Genomic DNA, 7,891 nt, shown 5'->3' with positions numbered 1-7,891 from the left:
GTTTTTCACATTTATGTTTATTTACATATGTTGAAGTCTCTCGATGCTGTGTCTGAATCACTGTACTCAAATAATTTATGCAGCTCCTCTACCACCTCATCATAGACATCCTCTTCATCTTTGTCAACCACCTCAGCAATGTCATCATCATCCATCTATGGTAGTTATGAAACAACAATTCTTCATGGCAGGATCAGAAATAGTTTAATGGCATCCTACCCTTTGATCCAATGGACTGTTAGGAAGTCCTCTGGCTGTCCAAGTGGCTTACACACATTGCGACTTTGATGTATCTCAAAGGACAAGCTAAAGTCTAATGTTTGCCTTGTCAACATTGAATTTGCATGCTGCCCATGCTCTGTCAACATTGTTTTATCACCTTCAGTTCAAAGGCTGCAGTGCACCTTGCTATTTTCTCGGCCATATTAATGATTAATAAGCAGAATCCTACCTTCTGCATGGCACATGCTACATTCAGTCGATTGATGAGCAGGTGGGAGCCAGCTACTCGGCCATCCATAGTTTTTAGGAATTTATTAGGCTCTAATACTGCATACTGGGTATTCCGATTTTAATTTAGCATAATTTATTTTACCTTTATTACTAGAAGTGATTGCAGGGTGAGAGAGAGAAAGAAAACTTTTTAATGCATTAATTCAGGTTTGGACACAGCCAGCTTGCCATTTCGATAAAGTGCGGAGCAATTATTTTTCCAAAAAGGAGGTATAAAGTAAAACAAGAGTAAGTGAAAGTCGGGTGGAGAATTTTGACTAAACAAAATAAGCAAAGTAAGACATTTTTTATATTTTTTGTCTATTGATACAAAAAAGGTTCACTGCTGATTTGGGAGGAAAGAGAGACCCCTCTCACCGCTCACCGACTTCAGAAATACGACATTTCGATCTATCTTCAAGAGAGGAGATTACAGAATTGTTACCGTGCATAAGGAGGTTATCATGTTTGCACTGGCACTTCAAAGGAGCTTTTGACTTTGTGCCATTCCCCTGCCTTTTCCCCATACCCCTGCACATCGTTTCTATTCAATCATCGAATGTCCTCTTGATGGTACCTGCCTCCTCCACAATTCCAGTCGGTGCAATTCAGACCCGAACCACTCGTTTGAACAATATTTTAATCCCATCACGTTTGATTCTCCTGCAAATCACTTTAAATCCATGCCCTCTCATTCTTGATCCTTTTAACGAATGGGAATAGTATAACCCCCATACTATTTACAGTCTACCTGACTGTGGCCATTCACCTCGAAGATCAACTGCCCTCTCATGTGATTATTAAATACCACCTAAATGGGCAACCCTTTAATCTAGGTCACCTTGGTGCTAAAGCTAAACTGACCACCACAGACAAACCTGATCTACATTATGTAGGTGACTGCAGTGTTGTTGTCCACTTGGCACCAGATTTTCAAGTCACTCTTGAGCTGTTCAATTCTGCATACACGAGACTCAGCCTGTCTTCGGATGTTAGAACATAGAACATTACAGCACAGTACAGGCCCTTCGGCCTGCGATGTTGCGCCAACCTGTGAAACCACTCTAAAGCCCATCTACACTATTCCCTTATCGTCCATATGTCTATCCAATGACCATTTGAATGCCCTTAGTGTTGGCGAGTCCACTACTGTTGCAGGCAGGGCATTCCACACCCTTACTACTCTCTGAGTAAAGAACCTACCTCTGACATCTGTCTTCTATCTATCTCCCCTCAATTTAAAGCTATGTCCCCTCGTGCTACACATCACCATCCGAGGAAAAAGGCTCTCACTGTCCACCCTTCTAATCCTCTGATCATCTTGTATGCCTCAATTAAGTCACCTCTTAACCTTCTCTCTAACGAAAACAGCCTCGAGTCCCTCAGCCTTCCCTCATAAGATCTTCCCTCCATACCAGGCAACATTCTGGTAAATCTCCTCTGCACCCTTTCCAGTGCTTCCACATCCTTCCTATAATGCGGCGACCAGAATTGCACGCAATACTCCAAATGCGGCCGCACCAGAGTTTTGTACAGCTGCAACATGACTTCCTGGCTCCGAAACTCAATCCCTCTACCAATAAAAGCTAACACACCGTACGCCTTCTTAACAACCCTCTCAACCTGGGTGGCAACTTTCAGGGATCTATGTACATGTACACCAAGATCTCTGCTCATCCACACTGCCAAGAATCTTACCATTAGCCCAGTACTCTGTCTTCCTCCAAAATGAATCACCTCACACTTTTCTGCATTAAACTCCATTTGCCACCTCTCAACCCTGCGCTGCAGCTTATCTATGTCCCTCTGTAATTTGTAACATCCTTCCACACTGTCCACAACTCCACCGACTTTAGTGTCATCTGCAAATTTACTCACCCATCCTTCTATGCCCTCGTCCAGGTCATTTATAAAAATGACAAACAGCAGTGGCCCCAAAACAGATCCTTGTGGTTCACCACTAGTAACTGGACTCTAGTCTGAACATTTCCCATCAACCACCACCCTTTGTCGTCTTCCAGCTAGCCAATTTCCGATCCAAACTGCTAAATCACACTGAATCCCATGCCTCCGTATTTTCTGCAGTAGCCTACCGTGGGGAACGTTATCAAACGCTTTACTGAAATCCATATACACCACATCAACTGCTTTACCCGCATCCACCTGTTTGGTCACCTTCTCAAAGAACTCTAAGGTTTGTGAGGCACGACCTACCCTTCACAAAATCGTGTTGACTATCTCTAATCAAATTATTCCTTTCCAGATGATTATACATCCTATCTCTTTCAACCTTTCCAAGACCTTTCCCACAACAGATGTAAGGCTCACTGGTCTATAATTACCGGGGTTATCTCTACTCCCCTTCTTGAACAAGGGGACAACATTTGCTATCCTCCAGTCTTCTGGCACTATTCCTGTAGACAAAGGTGACTTAAAGATCAAAGACAAAGGCTCAGCAATCTCCTCCCTAGCTTCCCAGAGAATCCTAGGATAAATCCCATCCGGCCCAGGGGACTTATCTATTTTCGCACTTTCCAGAATTGCTAACACCTCCTCCTTATGAACCTCAAGCCCTTCTAGTCTAGTAGCCTGAATCTCAGTATTCTCGACAACATTGTCTTTTTCCTGTGTGAATACTGACGAAAAATATTCATTTAGCACTTCTCCTATCTCCTCGGACTCCACGCACAACTTCCCACTACTGTCCTTGACTGGCCCTATTCTCACCCTTTTATTCCTGACACATCTATAGAAAGCTTTAGGGTTATCCTTGATCCTACCTGCCAAATATTTCTGCTGTCCCCTCCTGGCTCTTCTTAGCTCTCTCTTTAGGTCCTTCCTAGCTAACTTGTAACTCTCAACTGCCATAACTGAACCTTCATGTCTCATCTGTACATAAGTCTCCTTCTTCCTCTTGACAAGTGTTTCGATTGCTTTAGTAAACCACAGTTCCCTTGCTCGACCACTTCCTTCCTGCCTGACAGGTACATACTTATCAAGGACACGCAGTAGCTGTTCCTTGAACAAGCTCCACATTTCCATTGTGCCCATCCCCTGCAGTTTTCCTTTCCATCCGATGCATCCTAAGTCTTGCCTCATTTAGCACCTCCTCGAAAACATTGTCTTTTTCCTGTGTGAATACTGACGAAAAATATTAATTTAGCACCTCTCTTATCTCCTCGGACTCCAAGCACAACATCCTACTACTGTGCTTGACTGGCCCTACTCTTACCCTAGTCATTTGTTTATTCCTGACATCTATAGAAAGCTTTAGGGTTATCCTTGATCCTACCTGCCAAAGACTTCTCATGTCCCCTCCTGGCTCTTCTTAGCTCTCTCTTTAGGTCCTTCCTAGCTAACTTGTAACTCTTGAGCGCCCTAACTGAACCTTCATGTCTCATCTTTACGTAAGCCTCCTCCTTCCTCTTGACAAGTGTTTCGGCTGCTTTAGTAAACCACGGTTCCCTTGCTCGACCACTTCCTCCCTGCCTGACAGGTACATACTTATCAAGGACACGCAGTAGCTGTTCCTTGAACAAGCTCCACATTTCCATTGTGCCCATCCCCTGCAGTTTGCCTCTCCATCCGATACATCCTAAGTCTTGCCTCATCGTATCATAATTGCCTTTCCCCCAGATATAACACTTGCCCTGCGGTATATACCTATCCCTTTCCATCACGAAAGTAAACTTAATCGAATTGTGGTAACTCACCAAAGTGCTCACCTACCTCCAAATCTCACACCTGTCCTGGTTCATTACCCAGTACCAAATCCAATATGGCGTTGCCTCTCGTTGGCCTATCTACATACAGTGTCAGGAAACCCTCCTGCACACATTGGACAAAAACAGACCCATCTAAAGTACTCGAACTATAGCGTTTCCAGTCAATATTTGGAAAGTTAAAGTCCCCCCATAACAACTACCCTGTTGCTTTCGCTCCTATCCAGAATCATCTTTGCAATCCTTTCCTCTACATCTCTGGAACTTTTCGGAGGCCTATAGAACACTCCCAACAGGGTGACCTCTCCTTTCCTGTTTCTAACCTCAGCCCATACTACCTCAGTAGACGAGTCCTCATCAAACGTCCTTTCTGCCACTGTAATACTGTCCTTGACTAACAATGCCTCCCCTCCCCCTCTTTTACCACCTTCCCTGAGCTTACTGAAGTATCTAAACCCCGGCAACCGTAACAACCATTCCAGTCCCTGCTCTATCCATGTCTCCGAAATGGCCACAACATCGAAGTCCCAGGTACCAACCCATGCCGCAAGTTCACCTACCTTATTCTGGATGCTCCTGGCATTGAAGAAGGCACACTCTAAACCACCTGCCTGTCTGCCGGTACACTCCTGCAACTTTGAAACCTTACTCAAGACCTCACTACTCTCAACCTCCTGTATACTGGAGCTACAATTCAGGTTCCCAATCCCCTGCTGAACTAGTTTAAACCCTCCCGAAGAGCATTAGCAAATTTCCCCCCCAGGATATTGGTACCCCTCTGGTCCAGGTGTAGACCATCCCGTTTGTAGAGGTCCCACCTACCCCAGAATGAGCCCCAATTATACTGGAATCTGAAACCCTCCCTCCTACAACATCCCTGTAGCCATGTGTTCACTCCTCTCTCTCCCTATTCCTCGTCTCGCTAGCACGTGGCATGGGTAACAACCCAGAGATAATAATTCTGTTTGTCCTAGAGTTTCCACCCTAGCTCCCTGAATTCCTGCCTTACATCCCTATCCGTACCTATGTCATTGGTACCTATCTGGACCACGACTTGGGTCTGCTCCCCCTCCCCTTAAGGATCCCGAAAACATGATCCGAGACATCACCGACCTTGGCACCTGGGAGGCAACACACCAACCGCGAGTCTCTCGTTCCCACAGAATCTCCTATCTATCCTAACTATGGAGTCTCCAATGACTAATGCTCTACTCACCCCCCTTCCCTTCTGAGCAACAGGGAAAGACTCTGTGCCAGAGACCTGTACCCCATGGCTTACACCTGGTAAGTCCCCCCCCCCCCCCTCAACAGTATCCAAAGCGGCATACTTGTTACTAAGGGGATCCCTGTACTGACTGCTTCCTCCCAGCCCCTCTCACCGTCACCTATCTATATTTATTCTTCGGAGTAACTACATCCCTGAAGCTTCTATCTATGACCACCGCTGCCTCCCGAATGATCCGAAGTTCATCCATCTCCAGTTCCCTAACGCAGTTTCTGAGGAGCTGGAGATGGATGTACTTCCCACAGATGAAATCAGCAGGGACATTGACGGCATCCCTCGCCTCAAACATTCTGCAGGAGGAACATTGCACTACCTTCTCTGCCATTCCCTCTAGATAAAAAAAGAAAAAGAAAGAAAGAGCTTGCCTGTTATTCACTCTACCCCTAGGTTAAAGGAGGTGGAAGGGTGGGGGACACTACAAGTGAAGTGTCTAGGGTTTAGAAACTGCCCAACTTAAATACAGGTAAAAATAAAACACTTAACCAGCAACCACTGCCCCCCACACTCAAACAGCAATCAGCTGTTATTGGCCTGCGCAAACAATTTAAATATTTACTACTTACCCAGCAGTCACTCTGTCCTCACTCCGACCGGATTCAGCTGGAAACTCCCTACAGTAATTTTTATTTATTTAAATTTACTCCCCTTCTCAGCAAGCACTCACTCAGCAACCTCTGCGCCCCGCACGATAACACCTGAGGGAAAAGAAAAGAAAAACTACTTACCAGTCCCCAGCCAATCACTTACTGCAGGCTGTGATGTGGAGATTAATCACCTGCTAATGCTCGCATTCCAAGCATTATCTGGCATCTTTGAATCTGTCTATATATATGTTTCTGGAACATACCTCTTCATTCACCTGAGGAAGGAGCAGTGCTCTGAAAGCCCATGACATCGAAACAAACCTGTTGGACTTTAACCTGGTGTTGTAAGACTTCTTACTGTGCAGGCTGTGACGTCACGGTTCAACTTCTTTCTACTTCTACGTGCCCTCGGGCCTTCCTCTTGATCTTTACAGCGGTTGGTTTTTTTTGGTTAGTGTTTCGGGTTTAAATGTCACTTGACAACAGCTCCTCCACAAACCACCTTCAAGTTAGGGTGAGCACAATGCATGTATGCAAACTTCCCCCGCAACAGGCAATCAACATTTTCGCTCTACTGCCCTCTGCTGGATGCTTGCCTTCACTTGAACACCTAGGGTCACTTGCTCAGGTACACCTTCAAGTTAGGGTGAGCACAATGCACGTTTGCAAATTTCCCCCACAACAGCCAATCAGCGGCTCAGCTCTACTGCCCTCTGCCCTTTGTTGCCAAAATAAAATTCATATCGTTTGACAAAGGGCCATCTGGACTTGAAATGTTAGCTCTTTTCTCTCACAGATGCTGCCAGACCTGCTGAGATTTTCCAGCATTTTCTCTTTTGGTTTCAGATTCCAGCATCTGCAGTAATTTACTTTTAAAACTCATATCAACCCTGACCTGGTCATTCAAATATTCCACCTCCTTTTTATGTTGAAGGGGAGTCTCTGGAAGATGTTGAGCACTTGCTGTACATTGGCAGCCACCTCTCTCAAAAGGCTACCATTGATGAGGAGACCTAACACCAGATCAGCTGTTGCACCTCCGCCTTCTACAAATGGCGGCAGTGAGTGTTTGATAACAAAGACCTCCAGAAGTCAACAAAGGTCATAGTGTACGATTCTGTACTACAGTGAGACCTCAAACGTGCATCAACGACACAAGGAGTGCCGCCTCCCCTGGATTCAATGGCAGCACTGTCGAACAAATGCCAGTGCCCATCTTGAATCCAGATTTGCAAACATGTACGCAAAACTCCAATGGAATGAACACTGCCTAAATGGCCAAAAAGCATCACCCCCGCAAGGTCCTGTTTTCTCAACTTTCAAATGCCGATCGTTCCAGAGAAGAACAAAGAAAATGTTTCACAGACATTCAAGCTCTCCTTGAAGCACAGCATTAATGACTGGGAGGTGCTTACTACCAATTGTTCAAATTGGTGACAATCAAACTGTTTGAGTCCAAATGTCTTACTGATGAGGCAGAGTGGCAGTAGAAAAGGAAAAAAAGGAAACCCATTCATGCACTCCCAATCCCACTACCTTGTGGGACATCATTCCCCAATTGCCCAAAGACCTGTAGGTCAAGAAGGTCAATGAAGACTCATGGCAGAAACCCAGGAACCTGGGTAAATGTCATACTTGAATAGAGGGACAGCCAACGAAAACAAGTGTTTTCATAACTCGCTCAAGTGTGGCTTGATGCACAGCGGGAACCACTGCTGTCCACCTTGCACCAGCAGGGAAGAGGAATGGGATAACTTAAAGCAAAGCACTGTGGCAATGTAAATGCCAATTTATTTTTATCGCACAGG

The sequence above is a fragment of the Scyliorhinus torazame genome, chromosome 17, assembly GCF_047496885.1.
Source record: "Scyliorhinus torazame isolate Kashiwa2021f chromosome 17, sScyTor2.1, whole genome shotgun sequence".
Lineage (NCBI taxonomy): Eukaryota > Metazoa > Chordata > Chondrichthyes > Carcharhiniformes > Scyliorhinidae > Scyliorhinus > Scyliorhinus torazame.
Note: the sequence above shows the minus strand (reverse complement) of the source record.